The sequence below is a fragment of the Phocoena phocoena genome, chromosome 17, assembly GCF_963924675.1.
Source record: "Phocoena phocoena chromosome 17, mPhoPho1.1, whole genome shotgun sequence".
NCBI classification, from domain to species: domain Eukaryota; kingdom Metazoa; phylum Chordata; class Mammalia; order Artiodactyla; family Phocoenidae; genus Phocoena; species Phocoena phocoena.
Genome location: NC_089235.1, coordinates 46,659,205 through 46,679,256, shown reverse-complemented (window position 1 = coordinate 46,679,256; position 20,052 = coordinate 46,659,205). Strand labels below are relative to the sequence as shown.

Genomic DNA, 20,052 nt, shown 5'->3' with positions numbered 1-20,052 from the left:
ACTCTGATACCAGGATGGGTCATACACTCGAAAGCATCTTTCATTGCTGTTGGCCAGGCGATGGTTGTGCTGTAGCTTCATTGTCCATGCGTGTGTGAACTTGGTAGTTCTGGTTGCATGATAACACGAGTGAAACTGCTCATTGTTTCAGTCAGCAGTCCATTCCATGATCATCTGAGGAAGGAATGTGGTCCTAGGTGTTGACTGAACTCTTCTGCTGACACCTGTTAGCAAGATTTTCTTGCCAGCATCAACACTGTGGAAAAGCATTAGAAAGCTTTGAAGAAAATCCCAGGTGCAATACTTGAGCACTCCTTTAAGAAATGCGGCATCACTAAATCTCTTGGTGGTATAGAGGACAATATTGTGTGGAAAAACACAGTCATTGGACCCTGTGGCAAAAGTGATTCAGAAGAGTTGGTTTTAGATTTTTTGATGATGGCCATTCTGACTGGTGTGAGATGATATCTCATTGTAGTTTTGATCTGCATTTCTCTAATGATTAGTGATGTTGAGCATCCTTTCATGTGTTGTTGGCAATCTGTATGTTGTCTTTGGAGAAATGTCTATTTAGGTCTTCTGCCCATTTTAGGATTGGGTTGTTTGTTTTTTTGCTATTGAGTTGCATGAGCTGCTTGTAAATTTTGGAGATTAATCCTTTGTCAGTTGCTTCATTTGCAAATATTTTCTCCCATTCTGAGGGTTGTCTTTTGGTCTTGTTTATGGTTTCCTTTGCTGTGCAAAAGCTTTTAAGTGTGGAGAAAAGGGAACACTCTTGCACTGTTGGTGGGAATGTAAATTGATACAGACACTATGGAGAACAGTATGGAGGTTCCTTAAAAAACTAAAAATAGAACTACCATACGAACCAGCAATCCCACTACTGGGCATATACCTGAGAAAACCATAATTCAAAAAGAGTCATGTACCAAAATGTTCATTGCAGTTCTATTTACAATAGCCAGGACATGGAAGCAACCTAAGTGTCCATCATTGGATGAATGGATAAAGAAGATGTGGCACATATATACGATGGAATATTACTCAGCCATAAAAAGAAATGAAATTGAGATATTTGTAGTGAGGTGGATGGACTTAGAGTCTGTCATACAGAGTGAAGTAAGTCAGAAAGAGAAAAACAAATACCATATGCTAACACATATATATGGAATCTAAGAAAAAAAAAAAAGGTCATGAAGAACCTAGGGGCAAGATAGGAATAAAGACACAGACCTACTAGAGAGTGGACTTGAGGACACGGGGAGGGGGAAGGGTAAGCTGGGACAAAGTGAGAGAGTGGCATGGACATATATACACTACTAAACGTAAAATAGATAGCTAGTGGGATGCAGCCGCATAGCACAGGGAGATCAGCTCGGTGGTTTGTGACCACCTAGAGGGGTGGGAGGGAGGGAGACGCAAGAGGGAAGAGACATGGGAACATATGTATATGTATAACTGATTCACTTTGTTATAAAGCAGAAACTAAGACACCATTGTAAAGCAATTATAGTGCAATTAAGATGTTAAAAAAAAGAGTGGGTTTTGAATGTGATATCTAAATCAAATTAAATTGGAGCAACTAACCAATTTATTTCACTAATATTTTTACATTTTCATTTTTATGAATATAATAAAACCCATGCCTAAGTAAATCTAATAGAGCTTTTTCAATAAGTACAAGATAAAAATTCTAAATCTTAGTATTGTATCACAGTTTAATTTGCAACCATTTTTTCTTTCCTATTATTATGTAAAATAGCAGTGTCTCTTACAACCAGTGAATCTTAATCAATGAAGTATGGTAATGAAGTAGGAAGTCAATTAAATTATCAGTATGAATCAAAAGATGAGTTGGAAAGCTAAGACCTGAGGAATAAGTTTAGTAATTCTTTTGCTCAATAAATGTTTATTAAGTGTCTACTGTGAGACCAGTGCTGGGATGGGCATGAGGATACAGCTGTGAAAGAGGAGATACGATCTCTGGGTGCACAGGGAAGACAAGATATATTGAATAAGTAGTTGCATGTACGATATTACAGAAGAAGACTTGCAGGCTTATTTGAAGTGTAAATAGAGGAGCTTAAGATGGTCAAGGGGAGCAGATGGCCTGAGTGAGGAAGTGACACTTAAGTGGAGAATGGAAGGACAAGTAGGAGTTAGCCAGGGGAAGAGGAGGGCGGTCCTGGCAGAGGGGGTGGTGTGTGTGAAAGCTGGGACGTGCCAAGGAGTGAGGGGCTGAAGCAAGTCCAGTGTAGTAGGAGCCCAGACAGTGCTATGGGGATGAAAGACAAGGCTAGGTAGGCATCAGATCATGAAGGGCCTTATAAGTCATGCCAAGGAGCTTGGCCTTTATCCTGTGGATAAGAGGAAGCTGTGGAAGGGGTTTCAGGAGGGGTGTGGTATGTCATGCTCAGATTTTAGAATTTCACTCTGGCTGCTGTGCAAAAATGGGGTGCTGTAGATCGAGGGCAGATGAAGGGAGCATGGTTGTAGTCACCTTCACTTGATTTGAGACATGGTAGCTGGGAGGGGTAGAAGATATCAAATGATGCAAGGGAATCCTGCAGCAAGCAATAGCCCCCATCACTGACTGCTTTCCTCAGATATTACATCCTTAGTTCCTGATAACCTAAAGATAATAACTTTATTTTTGACAGAGTGACGACTTCTGACTTGAGCCTGCAGTGTGCTTTGAGAGATCGTCCGCCAGGTAAGTGCAGAACAAATTTCCTCAGATTTATAAACCATGCTTTTCTCCCAAGACTTTCCTAAGACTCAAATCTAACATCTTATTTAATCCTTACAACAGCCCTATAAGTTAGGTGTATTTTATTGAGACACAGAGAGGTTAGGCAACTTGATCAACATGCACAAAGACGTTTATCACAGCATAAATTATACTTGCCAAATAAAACTAAATAAGGAGAGAATCTAAGTATCCAACAGTAGGCAATTATGGTACATCATTTGATGGAGGAACTTTAATAATAGTCTATATCAGATTAAGAAGTTTCTTTTCTATTCCTAGTTTGCTAAAAGCAAGTTAGTTGTCTTGGGTGTTGAATTTTATTGAATGCTTTTCTAATCTACTGAGCTGATGAAATGATTTTTATTCTTCATCTAATCATGGTAATTTATATTAATTGATTTTCTAACATTAAATTACCTTGCATTTCTCAGACAAAATCAACTTGATCATGATGCATTATCCTTTCTATATTTAGCTAAGATTTAGTTTTATCCTGAGATTGGATAAAATTTTTTTTTTCTGGTGTTTTCCTTGCCAGGAATGGTTTTCAAAATATTGGAATTGCTTGCTACTTGAATGTATGGGGGACTATGAGAGTAAAACAGTTGAGACCTGTTGTTTTCTTTGAGGGAAGAATTTTTACCTGCTGATTTAATTTCTGATTTATTTAGGTTTTCTGATTTCTTCTTGAGTCAGTTTTGGCAAATTTTGTTTTTGGTTATATATACACATTTCTGTTGGATATGTATTGCAGCAAGGGAATTTCTGGATCATGGGGTAGGTGTATGTTCAGCTTTAGAAGATACTATCAGTTTTTCAGAATGGTTCTATTAATTTAAAAATTTACATGCTAACCAGGAGTGTGTGAGAGTTCTGATTTCTCTGTATCCTTTCCAATACAAGGTATTTTCTGTTTTGTTGTTTGTTTTTTCATTTAGTCTCTACTGCTAAGTGTGAAGTAGCATCATAGTGTAGTTTTGATTTGTATTTCCCTGTAGACTAATGAAGTTGGATACTTTTTCATATGTTGATTGACCGTTTGAATATCTTGTTTTGTGAGAAGCCCTTTCAAGTCTCAAAAAAAAAAAAGTGAAGTGCGTATTCAGGTCTTCTGAAAAAAAATTGTGTTGCCTTATTGAATTGTAGACATTTTAATAATATGTATTCTGGATTTGAGGCCTTGGTAGGATATATATGTTTTAAATATCTACTTTTTTTCCTGTGGTTTACCTTTTTACTCTTTTTATGGTCAGAAATTTCTTTAAAATAGTGTAAATTATCCATTTTTTTTTCTTTGTGGTTGGTACTATTGTACCTATTTAAGAAATCTTGGCCTTATTCTAAGATCACAAAGAACTTTTATGTTTTCTTCTGAAAGCTATATTATTTTTCTTTTACACTTTGAGCCACGATCCATCTGGAATTGGTTTTATTGTATATGATGTGAGGTAGAGGGTCAAGATTAATTTTTTCCATGTGGATACGTGCTTGACCAGAAGCCATCCTTTTGTCATAGCACTATTTACCTATTTATTTATTTTGGTCAGGCTTACTGAGGTATAATGAACACATAGTAAAATTCATGCTCTTGAAATTTATGGTTTGATAAGCTTCACCAAAGTGTACCATCCTGAAACCGCCACCACAATCAGGATGCAGAATGTACCTAACACCTGAAAGAATGCTCCTTTGTAGTAACAATCACTGATCTGATTTCTGTCCCTAAAGTTTTTTCTTTTTTCAGAATATATAAATGGGGTCATACAGTATGTAGCCTTTTGTTTTAGATTTCTTTAAAAAAAATCTCAAAGACTGTCAAAAATTCATCCATGTCATTGCTAGTACCAGTCATTTGTTCTTTTTTATTGCTGAGTAGAATTCCATTGTGTGGATGTACCACAATTTGTTTATCCATTAACCGATTGATGAACATTTGGGTTATTTATAGTTTTTGGCTCTTATGAATAAAGCTATTATAATTACTCATTAATAGGTCTTTGTATGGATGTATGTTTTCATTTCTCTTGGGTAAATTACTAGGAGTAGGTTTATTGGGTCATATACTATATAGTATACTGGATTGTATACGTTTAACATTATACAAAAAAAATCCCTCCAGCTGTTCCCAAAGTGACTGTGCCATTTTGCATTCCATTCGGCAATACATAAAATTTTAGTTGCCCCACAGTCTCTCCACCACTTGGTATAATCAGTCTCCATAACTTTAGCAATTTTGAGTTGGTTTGTAGTATTATCTCGTTGTAACTTTAATTTCTCATTTCCCTAATGATTAATGATGTTGAACATCTTTTTATGTGCTTCTTTGCCATTTGCATATCTTCTTTAGTGGAGTGTCTGTTGAAATCAGTCACCCATTTTAAGAATTAAGTTATCTATCTTTATATTATTGAGCTATAATAGAATCTATTCCGGATACAAACCCTTTATCAAATGTGTGCTTTGCAAATACCTTTTCCCAGGCTGTGGCTTGTTTTTCATACTCTTAAAAGCATCATTCAAAGGGCAGACATTTTTAATTTTCATGAAGTTCAATTTATCAATTTTTTCTTTGATGGATAGCAGTTTTGTGTCCTAAGGAATCCTTGCTAAAACCAAAAATACAGAGATGTTCTTAATTTTTTTCTAGAAATTTTATAGTTAAAACTATAGTTAAACTATAGTTTAATATAGTTAAAACGTAAAAGTTTTGCATTTAGTTATATGACACATTTCAAGGTAGTTTTTATATCTGGTGTGAGGTAAGGGTCATGGTTCAATTTTTTACATGAGTGTCCACATTTTCCAGCACCATATGTTGAAAAAGCTGTCCTTTCCCCCTTTTAAATACCTGCACACCTTTCTCTCTCCTCCTCCTCCTGGTACTCTAATTACATGCATGTTAGACTGTTTAATATTGTTCTACAGCTCTTGGACACTTTTTTTTCCTTTTACTTTCTTTCTTTCTTTTTTTTTGTGGCTGCGCTGAGTCTTCACTGCTTCATTGCAGGGGCTATTCTTTGTTGCAGTGCATGGGCTTCTCATTGTGGTGGCTTCTCGTTGTGGAGCATGGGCTCTAGGCATGTGGGCTTCAGTAGTTGCAGTACATGGGCCCCAGAGTGCGTGGGCTTCAGTAGTTGCAGCGAGTGGGCTCAGTAGTTGCAGCTTGCGGGCTCTAGAGCATGGGCTCAGAAGTTGTGGCTCATGTGGCATCTCCCCAGACCAGGGATCGAAACTGTGTCCCCTGCATTGGCAGGCAGATTCTTAACCACTGGATCACCAGAGAAGTCCACTTGGACACTTTTTAAAATTACCATTTCTCTTTGGGTAATTTCTATTGAAATGCTAAGTTCGTTGCTTCTTTTCTTTCACTGTGTCCTGTCTCATCAGCCAATCAAAGAATTCTTCACATCTGATATTGCATTTTATTTCTAGAATTTTTCTTTCCTGTAGTTTCCATGTCTCTGCTGAAATTCTCCATCTTTTCCTGGATTGTATCCTTCTTTTCCATGTGAGCCTTTTACATATTAATCATAGCCATTTTAAAGTCTCTGATCATTCTAATATCTGGGTCATCTCTCTGTCTAGTTCTGTTCGTGGCTTTATCTTGACAATAGGTTGTTTTTCCTTGGTTTTTTGAATGTCTCATAATTTTAATTGCATGTTGGACGTTGTTGGTAGAAGAGCAGTAGGTAATAAAGTTGATAATATTGCCACCCAGAAATGGGCACACTTCTTTTGCAAGGCTGTTAATGTAAGAATGGTTTGGTCCCTTGTTAGCAGTTAATAAGATTAGTAGTTAGTAGGGAGTTTGGGTGGGGTTGGCCTCCTGGTTGCTATGGTTCTCTTCAGCCAAGCAGACTGCAGAGATTTCCAGTGGTGGACTGAAGTTACCTCATGCTTAGTGTGTGGCCTGGTGTGCCAGAGGGTTTTTCTCACCGTCCAGACTCCATCCTCAGCTTTCCACTGAGGGGATAGCTCTCCATGTTGATGCTCCTCTCCTAGCTGTGAATGGCTCTTGCTCATTGCTCAGTGCAAAGCTGTGGCTATGTTAGGGGGTTCCCAGTTCTTCTGGTCCAGCTCCAATCTTGGGCAGGCCTTGGGACTGCAGGTTTGTCCATGTTCCTGTTCCTCTTCGTGGCATTCCATTTCTGCCTTGTATCTGTAGGTGGCTTGGGTGGGAGAGAGTTCCCTGCCCCTCCCTCAGTGGTAGCAGACCTCTTCTTTGTGTCAGTGCAGGATTCTGGGCCTGAGAGTCCCTTGTTCTTCCATCAGGGCAGGACCAGCAGCATCAGTATCACCTGAGAGCTTGTTAGAAGTGCAGAATCGCAGGTCCCATGCTCAGACCTGATGAATTAGAGTCTGCATTTTGACAAGATCCCTGAGGGATTCTTGTGCACTTTGAGAAGTAGTGTTTTACCGCAGTGGTCCCCAACATTTTTGGCACCAGGCACCGGTTTCGAGGAAGATGATTTTTCCACGGATGGGGGTGGGGTGGGGTGGGGGGAGGTTCAGGTGGTAATGCGAGCAGTGGGGAGCGATGGGGAGCGGCAGATGAAGCTTTGCCCGCTGGCCAGCCGCTCACCTCCTGCTGTGTGGCCTGGTTCCTAACAGGCCATGGACTGGTACTGGTCTGCGGCCTGGGGGTTGGGAACCCCTATTTTACCCAATCACTGTTTTCTTTTCTTTCTTTCTTTCTTTTTTTTTGCTAACTGTGCTTTTAATAATGAGATTAAAATCCTTCAAACTCAAAATATTGTGAAGGTAACCCTACTTTAAGAATAAACTGGGGGACTTCCCTGGTGGCACAGTGGTTAAGCATCCGCCTGCCAATGCAGGGGACACGGGTTCGAGCCCTGGTCCGGGAAGATCCCACTTGCCGCGGAGCAACTAAGCCCCGTGCACCATAACTACCGAGCTTGCGCTCTAGAGCCCGCGAGCCAAAACTACTGAGCCTGCGCGCCTAGAGACCATGCTCCGCAACAAGAGAAGCCCCCGCAATGAGAAGCCTGCGCACCGCAACGAAGAGTAGCCCCCGCTCGCCGCAACTAGAGAAAGCCCATGTGCAGCAACAGACCCAACACAGCCAAAATTAAATTTAAAAAAAATAAATAAATTTACTAAAAAAAAAGAGAAATACATATAATGTTAAAAAAAAAAAAGAATAAACTGGGTTGTAGTGCACACATATTTAAACTAAGGCATTTAAATGTTTTTTTCTAGTTAAATTATTGAATTTAATTGAACAATTATCATCGATATGCATAGTTAAAGCTTCTTAGTTTCAAATTCTTCTTTGAGCTTTGTGTTCCTAGCACCCAAAAATCTTGACTCTTTCTTGTAGCAGGGATTTTTCTGTTGCTTCCTCTTATAAAGGGATTTCTTAGACCTTTGAAGCCTGCCTCCTAGGGGCAGTTCTTTCTTCCTCTCCACCTTGGGTTCAGCTCAAGCAACAGGTTCCTACATTGATGCTTCAAAGCCTGGCCTAAAGGGTTCTAGCCAGTACCCATCCCAAGAACCTTTGGAGACAAGGATCTTGCTGAGAGACCCTCAGCTTTTGAATCTTCCCAACTTTGAGTATCTTGTGATGCAGTGATGCGACTGTGCTGCCAGAATTCTAGTTTTCTCTATTTTTTCTCAACTTTCAGTAAAGGTTAATTTTACATTTATCCCAGTTCTTAAGTTGTCCTCTTTCCCTGGATTTCATAAAAAAATGCTGGCCATGATTGCTGGATTATAGCATCTGCTTTCCTTTTGTCTTTACCTTTGCTTTTGTATCCAGGTATTTTGAAGCCTCCCCCCACCCCCTGCCCCCATGTCTCAGTGAGAGATATCAAGTCAGAGAGTTCTGGCAATATCATTAAATTGTTTTAACATAGCTTGTTCAACTTGGGACCATCATGGAAGTATTCCAAGCAGGTGGACACAGAGGGGCCTCTTAGCTGAGTCAGCCCAGGTTAAGAGCTGTCCTGGTTTCCTGGGACCAGTGAATTATGCTTTAATCTTAGTGGTCACCCTTAGCTGCAAGGGAGGCTGGGAAATGCATCTTTGAGTTGGGCGTATTGTTGGTGCAAAAGAAATCAGGGCTGGGTTTGCTGTGGATGGAGAACTAAATGCAGACATCAGACAGACAGGGAGCTTTATTAAATATCAGCTTTATTCCCAGTGATCCTGGATTGGAGAATGAGCTTAAATTATGGACAGAATCAGCTAGAATCAAGGCATCCTATTATGTTTATTGCTGAAGTCTTCTTTCATGGAAAAGAAAAATACATGCTGCTGAGGCCAGGAATAGAAAGGAGGGTGTCCAGACCTCCATGAACTTTCCCTCACTCAGTCTGAGCAATTCAAGGAGTCACTCCCTTGAGGAGGAGTGAAGGGATGTAGTGAAGGGTAGAAGTCACCTTCCAATAGTCACCTTCTTTTAAGAAGACACACAGTTTTATTTTATGTGCCCAGGCAGGGATGCTGGGAAGGCGAGAATAATGCCCCTCCTAATAATTGTTACGTACACGTGTGTGTCACACACACACGCAATGTCTTATGTATTATGACATATTGTGACAGTTGTGTTATATTTTTCCCAACTCCTACAGTTAATGACTTTGTAATATAGATGGTAACCTCTTATGAGAGTTGAGCAAAGGGAGAATTCACATGTGTTGAAGTTGTGAAACCCTCATAAAGGAGATGGAGATGAACTGCTTATAGATTTTAAAGATTTGTAGAATAGTTTTAGGTTGAGAAGAAGAATGATTCAGTGCAAATAAATAGCATGGGCTGCAGCCAGTAGACTTCCAGCTGCTTTGGAAGCTTGCTGCAGGATTCTTTATAGCATCCCCCCCACTTCATTGCTGCACAGAAACCAACCAACAAGCTGCTGCCTCCGCCCCCCCGCCCCGCCCCGTCCCCCAACCCGAGGGTTTTGCTGCAGACTTCCTTGGTGTGCAGCAGGCTCCAGCCCCTCTTCTCGCCTGGTCACCCTTGACTCCTGCGGTCACGCTGATTGGAAACCCATAACAACCCCCCTGCTCACTACACAAGGCTCAGCTCAGGACTGAGTTGACAGCTAATTGTTGCTGCTGATTGCTTTGCTGACGGTGCTTTGTGGCTATTTTGGTTTTTCTCAAGAGTTCCTTAATTAGAGGAAATGACATTGTGTGCTGTCCAATCAGCCTCTTATCAGACATTATTCCATTTGTAGGATAATCAGGTGACATTTGGGTTTGTTCCTGCCAAGCCGGTATGAGGATTGTGGCCTGTGGTGCAGTTGGCTTGGCAGAGCAGAAGTCCCTACCCAGCTCTGAGACAACGTTGCTCCTGGTATGAGGAAGGAGAATTCTGCATTCCCAGTGTGGTCTCAGAGACCCAGGGGTGCACTGGGGCCCCTGTTCAGGAAGCAATGTCCCACTGAAATCTTACACCTCACAGCAGCCATTCCCTCAGAGGATGCTGACTTTCTTCTCTTTGAAACGTGATGTTTCAGGATTCCTTTGATATTTGCCTTTCTGGCCAACATGGAGACCCTTTCATTTCTCCCTGGGAGAAATACAGTTATGACCTGAGGATGGCCTCTATTTGGTGAAGTTTTAGAGGTGGTTTGCCATTCAGTGTAGTGAGATCTCACTACATTGCTTTAATTGCCAGGAAGAACCATCTTAAGTTATAAAAGTTCTAAATTATAAAAGAAGTTTGAAGAGATTTACAACTCTGAAATCCACAGAAGAACTTTTACCAGCTGTTTTTAAGGCTCTTTTATTGAATGCTTTATTTTAAAGCATTAATAAAGCATTGAATAAGTAACTGTGTTTATTTGCATATAAACCATGTGTGAACGTTTAAAAAATCTATTTGTCCAAGTATGAGTATGGACCCTTCTTTTCTAATTTTTTGTTTTTGGTATTAACTTATTGCAACAAGGATTTATTGAGCCTGCTGATGTGCCCTTGGGCTTATTAACAAAGCAGCGTGAGACACAGTCCCTCCTGCAAGGAACTTACATTCTAATCAGGGAATCAACATTCTCCAGTGGTCCTTTCTTCATGGTTTCATTGAAGGCATCTTCATGGTTACATGGTTTTTCTCCAAGAGTGTTCAGTGTTAGAGGGGAGGACATAGAATACAGGATTATCCAGTGTTGGGAAGAGGAGAGAACAGAGGTATTGAGGGGTCTAGGGAGAGACTGTAATCATCTCATATTGGGCACAGAGGAAGGGAGGCCAAGATGTGTGTGCGGGGTCAGATGGGGGTATCATGAAGATGGAGACAATGGTTAATGGACATGGTGGGTGGAGGCCAAGGCCAGGAGAACTCCATTAGGTCAATAAGGAAATGGAGAGTGGCTAAGAGACAAGAGAAAGAGAACAAACTGCTACCTGACTGTTTCCTCTGGGTCTATCTTCCTCTTCCACCAAAAGGTAAAAAAGGGCCAAGTATGATGTTTCTTTTGTTTCTCCTTCAGCTCCTGGTTCAGCATGTTGCTTATAGCATGTGCTTCCTAAATATTTCCTGAAGAAATTCAGCTCACTCATGGGCTTTCTTTGGAGTCATAGATCAAATTTCTTTCACATATATAGAAATGATTGAGGTGGTCATTGGTTCATGTAAATGGTGAGCTCCAAAGTGACTTCTGATATAATCTTACAGTGGTGTAAACACACACATGTATACTAACCACAGTGAAGAGGAAGTCTCCATCATCTGACACTTGCTCAGTACTTCAGGTTAAGGGAAAGTATCATCTTTAGGGAGACAGTCTGAGGAGACTTCAGAGGGTCCCACATGCTGGATGTGATGCTGCCTTACCCAGAAAGCCAAAAATGCTGTTGCTTTCCGTAGGCCAGTAGTTCTCCTTTGTCCCTTCATGATTTTGCAGGCTAAGTGCATTTGAAGCCCCAAATGAACAACTTAAACTTCTTTCCGATCCCGTTGCTGTTCCCATGCTCAAGAGTCAACTTTTTCTCATGTCTGTATTTAGCTGAAGTAATCTTCGTGAAAGTCTTCCACACTTGAAATCACAGCAAAAGCTAGAGAATAAAATTTACATTTTGGAATAAAAGCTAAAACTTGATGATATCATTCCTATATATATATATATATTTTTTTTTTTTTTTTCTTGTGGCTCCCTGGGGACCGCACCTACTGCGAGTTCTTTGCGAGTGTCTTCCATTCACTGAGTTACCCTAGTGCTGGCCCGGTGCTGGGACACCGTTGAGGCGTACAGGTGTATGTGCCCCTGAAGAGAGTGGGTCGTGTGTCCAGTTCAAGCATGCCAGCAGGGCTGTCACGCATATTTTCTTAGGTAGCATTTGAAAGTTCCTTAAGCTGTACGCCAGACACAACAGACTTGACCAGAATCATGCTGTTACCATGGCATCCAAAGAGAGCCCTTAGAAGCTCATCGACTTCTCCAGACAGAGAGGAAGATGGTAAACTGCTCTGATAGAACATTTTCTACCTTAGAAGCTGAGAATAGAAACTGTATTTATCTGAAACAGCAAATCTGATTTTCAAAATTTCTCTCCAAGCATCATTTTTTATAAGACATTTTTGAAGACTGCTCACAGGTTTATGTGCTCTAGCACAGACTTGGAGAAGCTTTTCTTTCATCTCTGATCTGGAAGCTTCTCTTTGAATAAACTAGAAATGTTGAATGGCTCTGGCTAAGAAATCCCTTTCAATTTCAGACAAGAGTTGCAGTAACTGAGCCCTGTTTATTCAAGGAGAGTGAAGCCAGATGGGTCTGCTGTGAATAAAAGGACAGGCCTGCTTTCTTCACAGGTGACTTCTCTCCTCTGGCCCAGTTCTTTGGTGTTAATCTAATTCTCCTTAATTGCTAACTCCAAAGCAACAGAGCTTCGATCTTTGAAAGGATTGCCTTTTATAAATGCTTATTGTCTGAAATTTCTGCTTAATGGGAAGACCACTGAACCACTAATTTTTTGGTTTAGAGTTAGTGGGCAGGGACAGTTTAAGTCATTACCTTCTATTGCTTGACATTTTGTATAACATTTTGCAGTGTTCAAAGCACTTTCACATCCATTGTTATTTGAGATTTTTAACAACCCCTGGAAGACAGAAAGACAGATTTTTTTTTTAATTCCCGTTTTTTTGAATGAGAGCTTATGCCTCCCTTAAAATCATTCTTACCAGAGGTAGACCAGGAACTAGAACCTACCTGTCCTATTCCTAATTCCTCTTCTGGTTGCCCTGTCATGATGAGCTAAGTGTGAGGATGGTAAGGGAGAACCTATAACTTGTTTGGCAGTTATCTGCTTAATCGTCTGTCTCCCTGGTCTGACGTTAAGCTCCCTAAAGTGGAGATTATTTTATTCACTGTTAGATCCCCAGTGCCTAGAGCAGTGCCTGGCACATAGTAGATTCTCAGTTAACATTTTTGTTGGTGAACGAGCAATAATAATGCCAACATTTTCACCTCTACCCATCCCCTTCTTACACGTTCCAATGGCATAATAAGAATTATATCTAAAATAAGTAGGCAAAGATATGAGCATAGTGGGGAAGTGCAGGTTGTCAATCCATCAAAGTAGTAGATGAAGAACATTCAACTGAGCTGTAGAAAAACACAGAAGAAACTGAAAATAGAGCTCCTGCCTTCGGGGAGCTTAAAGCTTAGGGAAACAGGATAACCCATGATGGAAAAGATGAGGAAAATCACTATCCAGCAGTCTGTTTGATTGGCCCTGCTCTTTTGGAAACTCAAAGTTGGGGGACATAAAAAGGACGCGTACTGCAAAAATACCCTTGATCTCAGAGGGAGGAGGAAGTGGAAGGACTTTACTGTCACTTTCTTTTTTTGGTTCTATAATTACCTGTACCTTTTCAAGTGTTTTTATGCAGGAAACTAAATACGGAGACTGGTCGAGGGATGAATCATTCTAATTAACTGGAATAGAAGGTGAACTTTGACAAAGCTTTGATTAGTTCTTTTCCTTAAATAGTCAAGTAATTATGCTGCAATTTGGCATTTGTAAACAATTGTTTCCATCCTTATCTCAGCCTGAGATAATAGTTTCCAAGTCCTTTAGGGACAGTGATTTTCAAAGTTCAGTTCTCAAGCCACCTGCTTAAATATCCACTCCTGAAATTCTGATTCAAGAGGTCTGGAGCAGGGTCTGGGAGTCTGCTTTTTTAAAAAATAAACACTTTATTTTGGAATATATTTCTAGAAAAGTTGCAAAATAGTACAGAAAGCTCCTATATTTCCTTCACCTGGCATCCCCTAATATTAACGCCTTACATAAGCAGAATATATTTGTCAAAATTCACCAACTAATATCAATGCGCTAATACTAATTAAGCTAAGTCTTTATGCAAATTTCACCAGTTTTTGCACTAATGTCCTTTTTTCTGTTCAGTGCAGGACATCACATTGCATGTAGTCATCATGTCTCCTTAGTCTCTTCCAATCTGTGATAGTTCCTTAGTCTTTCCTCGAATCTGCATTTTTAATAAGCTCCCGGGTGGTTCTCAGACACTAGAACTCAATCGCCATTGCTCTTCCAAAGCCAGGGACAGACTCTGGGCACACGGGACAAGTGCTCAGAAACCAGTGCCTGGGAGACCTCCCCTTGCCTGAGGGGTACCTTGTGTTTTGCATCCCAAGTCCTGCTTCTGTCAGTCCAGGACAGGTCCGGAAACAGAAAGCACACTCTGGAAGAGCCTGGAGAGAATTTAGCAAAAGTGCTGTTTATGGAGATGTAGGCAGGGTGAGAGAAACAAATAAAGGATATTAAGGCAACCAGGAGCTTTCAACAATGAAAAGCTTTCCCCTCTTTGGGACCAGCCACCAGGTGCAGCAGTAGTCAGGGATGTGTAGTTGGAGAACCAGCCACTGCCACAACCTAAGATTCCAGTGTTCAGAGGACATGGGTCTTTGTGCTCCTGTGGGTGCCCCCCATTGGCGACACTTAACAAGAAGCCAGAGGGCAGGGAATGGACAATACAGTTGCTGGGCACAGAGGAAGAAGAGAGGGTGGAGAATGGATGTGGAGAATGCATTGAGAGAGGGGTTGAGGTGAGAATAAGCAGCCCTGTGTTAAAGAAAAATGCAGGAGAGAGAGTCTGATTAGTTAATTGTGCCTGGGTTAAAACATGTGCTCTGCTTATTAATTCATAGCTACAATGTTAGGAGGGGCCCATACCTTAATTTAAAAAAAAAGAGGATCCAACGAAAACATTACATTTAGACTCGAAAACTGTACAATTGATCAACTTGTTGCAAATTCAACAAACATTCTTTTGGTGGGTTAATGATAGTAAAAGAATTGTAGCCTCCAGCTAAATAAATAAATACCTAGACTGAAGAAAAAGAATGGCTGTCTGAGATATAATTTTAGAATTGATAACAGATTTTAAGAGTGTCATATACCACCTTCTACAATTTGGATGAAACAGTGCTTTTATTTATTTTTTCCCTATTTTGTTACTTGATTCTAGTTTTTGAAAGGCAATATCATCACCCATTCTGCAGTATAATGAATTAAATTCTGGACACCAAAGAAAAAGACTCAGAAAATGTTCCTTTTCTTTTTGTAGTTGCAAAAGGATAAGAATGGGAAAAAAGCTTATGTGTCCTAAGCATCCATGGGACTTAATGGAGAATCACTAGTCTTTAGAATTAGGCTTTCTTGGGGTTTATGCTGTGGAGGCTTTTTTGATGGTGGGAGTGAGTGGGTGAGATTCTTTTCCCCTTCATTTCAAAAAAAGGAGTAGAAGTTAGCAAGGAGGAATATTAGCTGTATTTTGCTGTTTTTGACATTAAATACATCAAGTTTGCCAAAACAGGTTGGTGGAGGTTTGTTTTGCTCATGCACGTTTTTTTCATAGATACTGGTTTTTTTGTGTTTGCTCACCGTCTTCAGTGAGGAAACAAGCACTGCTATATTTATTTTGCAAAGTGATTGCATTGGGATCTTGGCAGGAAACAGAATTTACCTTGGAGGGTTTGAATGAAGAGAGTTTAGTGAAGTAAGGGATTATTGCAAACCCGTGGGCAGGGTTATGAGAACAAACAAGGGGTGGTCTAGCCCCCAGGAACTAGTGGCAGCGGGAAGCTGTTGCTATCCCCAGGCCAAAGGGACAAGAGGGACAAATAGTGGAGTCCAGGGAGGGTTGTAACCATGGCGGAAGGGCCACTCGACAGGAGCCGTAGCGGTGAAGGGCCATAACTGTGGTCAGACACTGAGGTGAAACAGGGAGAGAGTAGGGGAAACAAAACCTCGTTGCTCTTCTCTCAGCCCTCCCGTCTTTTCCTGGTGCCCCCATTAGTCAAACCCAACAGGAAGCCAACAGTATAGGTGACATGGGGGCAGGAGAGGTGGAGTAGGGTTGTGGGTGTTGTAGCAGGGATGGGGAATAGCGAGCAAAATGGTTTGTTGCTATTTGAGCCCCTGAAATGATTACTCGTGACATTACGTTGAGAGGAAATTCAAAGTAGGTGCATTCAATTAATGAGCAAATCCGTTTTCTATAGAGCCAGTTTTATTGTTTTAAAAACTTGCTACTCCCTTAGCCTGTTCTGAAGTTTTTTAGTGCACAGACCCTGATCTGTCGTTTCCTCGGCCTCACTGTGTCGTGAGAAAGGTATTGCCTTTAACATGATGCGGAGCCTGAATTTGACCTCCTGAGCCCTGAGGGAGGAGGAGGACTGGCATAGCTTGCATTGTTGGTTGCCCCAACTGGCATTTTCAGAGTTAAAAATGGCCATTGTAACGTGTGTGCTCTTCTTGTCCTAATGAGTTGTGTCTGTTGGAGCTAAATGTAATTACTAAATAATCATTTCCAGTTCATTGATTTTTCGGTGCATGATTATTTAATGAAAACAGACCCAGATGACCAAGAGGTAGAGAGGCCTGCTTCTGGGAAAGCATTCAGTCTAGCCCGGTACCTTCAGTTGCAGATTATTTGAAAATGAAAGCAAAGCAACAAGACCATCTTAAATGCTTCTGGCAACTTTAACAAAACCTGGCCCCAGGATCATTTAAGAACTTCTGCTGTGAGTCTCAGAGAAATAGTGCTGAAAATAGATGGGTTGCAGCAATTTCAGCGAAGGGATCCGAAAATGTTTTCTTCAGCTGCGGGTTTTTAGTGAGTGATGAATCGACAGTGCCCAGAAGATTGCATTCTTGGGAAAAGAAATTCATATTTGATCTTGCTTTTCCTGGTGGACTGTCTCTCTGAAATACTTCATATCGAATCTTAAATATGATGCAGTGGAGGCTGTCAGTCTCCTATTTGCTGTGATGTTTTCTTCCTATTTAATTAACCCCACTTTTCCTTTCCATATTTGTGATGGATTCTTGGGCAAAGCTACCTTCACATAAAAGGCTCTGGAAAAAATAAAATAAAAACATGCTCTTTAAAGGTATTATTTATGTATTTATGTCATTTAGTTAGTTTTCACTGTTATTCGTCTTGGCTGTATTTCCTTTTTCCCTAGCTTGGAAAAGTGTCTGCTCTGGCTTTGTCTTCAGTCATATATTGGCTGCTCTCTTTAAATCACAAAAATGTTAAAGTAAAAAAGTAAAAAAAAAAAAGGATCATAAGCTATTCATTCTAGTGGTCAGTTGGCTTAAATTTCAAGTCATTGACTCTCATAGCTTAAATTAGTTTTATTGCGATTTTGAGCAAAGTTAGGGAAAAAAAAATCTGTGTATCATGCCTTATGAAGGAATGTCATGGTTTTGAGTAGCTAGGATCAATGAGGTGCTTATAGTTAGTGACTCTGGATACAGAGATCTTTTCACCCTTATTGATCTGACCTCTTCACAGTGTTAGAGCAGTAGGTAGTGGTTAATGCAATGCTGTACCTTTGCTTTAACCTAAGAACCCAAACCCCATGATAATAGGCATTAACACTGATGAAAAGATCATCTCTGTCCTTGGCAGCTGTTCCCGTCTGTATCAGGATCATTTCGCTGTGGTGCTAAACATCGATGCATCTTTACCTCCGCTGCCCTCCACACTCCCTCACGTTCACTTAGTCATCACGGTCATCCCTTCTAGCTCTGCAAGACAGACTTGTTTCCTTTCCCACTGTTACCCCCATAGGCAAGGACCTTCCTAATGGTCTGGTTATTGAGATACCCTCCCACAAGCCTGCCTGCTCACAGAATTTCTTTGCTTTTGCTACATGAGTTTCCTAGACTCTCATATTTATCAGGATCTGCCTCCACTCAAAAGCTCTCAGCCAGTTATTACTGACAGAGTAAAATCCCTGTCAGTAACCAATAAATACGTTTCTGTGAGCAACTGCTGTGAGCAAGACCCTCTGCTAGGTGCTGTGGGAACACAGACCATGTCCACTTGCTTGCTTACCTTGTGTGTCCTCAATTAGTTTATCATTTCCAGTAGAGCTTGAATTATACTTGATGTGTATAAGTGCACAGCAACAAGACTGTTTTTTTAAACATTTTTTTTTAATTTTTATTTTTTGACCACGCCGTGCAGCATGTGGGATCTTAGTTCCCCAACCAGGGTTCGAACCTGTGCCCCCTGCATTGGAAGCTCGGAGTCTTAACCACTGCACTGCTAGGCAAGTCCAAGACTGGTTTTTAATCAGTGTTCCTGATTATATATTTTCAGTTGAGATGGCTCTTTAAGGTATACAGCTTGGAAAATTATATACATAGTCTCCTCAAGGCTGCTTGATACAGTTCTTAATATTTTTGAAACTCTATTTAGAATTATCTTCAGAACTCATAAGTTACAAAAGCAAAAGAGTCTCATCACCCCATTCTTTTGTTCAAGATGCAATTTATTAAATGCCTGCTTAGTCCCAGGTGCTGCTCCAAGGCCTTGGCACACCAACGTGTGTTAAAGCCCACCAGACAAGACTCCCAGGACACACCATCGTCAAACAAGCTTAGGTTTATTAGCTGGCTGTAGTAAGGGAGAGCACACATGGTGGAGAATTGTAGGGCATTTCAACAGGTGGAAGTTAGGGAAGAACATCTATAGAGTTTGCAGGACTGGAGTTAGTCAGAGGATGGCTTTGGCAAAGATCGGCCAGAATTTGTAACGTAGGAAGTTGCTGAAACAGTCTGTGGTCTTATCTTTGGGGCACATAACAGTGTGGAGTTACTGTTAGGTTAGTTTGTCTGTGGTCTTGCTTAGAATACCATGCATCTGAATGAGCTGGTGTTGAGTCTGAACTTAGTTTGTCTTGCATGTCATGGTTTGGTACAATTTTTCTATTTTGTGCATTATAATACAGTTTTGCAAGTTATGGTTTTTGTTTCAATTTTCAGTTTCCCCCCTAACAGCCTAGTTGCCAGCTGAACAGGTTTTCCCTTTATCAGAAGAATAATGACACAGTTCCTGTCCTCCAGGAGTTTCCAGTCTAGGTTATTATATTTGATATGTGCCATAGTAGAGATACAAATAAGGTGTTATGGAGTTCAGAAGAAACAACAGTTAAAAAAAAAAACTACTGTTTTGTTGATATCATATACAAGGCTCTACATATATTATGTACTAAAATAATATATGTATTATTTTATTTAATCCTCAACAGTCATACAGAGTTGATGCTATTTTTTTTTACCCTCATTTCAAAGTCAAGAAATTGAGATGCAGAGAGGTTAAATAACCCACTAAAAGTCACCCAGCTAGGAGACAGTAGATCTAGGGCTTTATTAAATATTTGTAGGGTACTGTTCTAGGTGCTTTATATAATCTCCAAAAACAGACCTTTGAGGTAGCTACTATGCTTTATTCTATCATCTCACTGTTGAGGAAACTGAGACATGGGGAAGTGATGTAACTCATCTAAGATCACAGAGCTCATGGCCACATTGTAGGGGCAGGATTCAGACCCAGGCAACCTGGCTCCGTGGTCCATGCACATCACCAGCTGGGCTGCTGCTTCTCTTGAGCCGTGTCATTGGACCCTCATGTCTGTGTTCTTACCCTGTGCTGTTCTGCCTCATTGGCAGAGGAGAAGCGTCACAGAAGGGTTGAATGTGGGCTGGGGCATGGTGGATAAGTAGGATATTTCCAGAGGGATCAGGGAGAAAGACTGTACCATTCCATTCAGGAGGAATAGCAGGCGCCGAGTCCGGAGAGCAGCAGGAGGTGAGGCTTGAGAACTCTAGTGTGTAGGATGGGAGCAGTGGCAGCCGATAGAACTGGACATGTGTACTGGGACCAGATTGGAACTTCACAGTTGCCCCTCACTTTTGACTGGAAGGACGCTCCTCTTCTTGACACTGTGCTTGCCTCTGAATGATCATTCTGGTCATAACGCATCCCCAAAGAAAAGAGGTTTGTCGTCACCAGAT

General features: G+C 40.8%; 1 protein-coding gene across 1 annotated transcript in view; it reads left to right on the top strand.

Annotated features, from left to right (window-relative positions):
• The window catches only part of NCALD (neurocalcin delta), a 412,094-nt gene that overhangs the window by 113,617 nt on the left and 278,425 nt on the right, over nucleotides 1–20,052 (top strand). The window contains exon 2 of the mRNA XM_065895666.1: nucleotides 2,661–2,713. The gene's annotated coding sequence lies outside the window, so the exon portion shown is untranslated. The remainder of the gene's footprint in view (nucleotides 1–2,660; nucleotides 2,714–20,052) is intronic.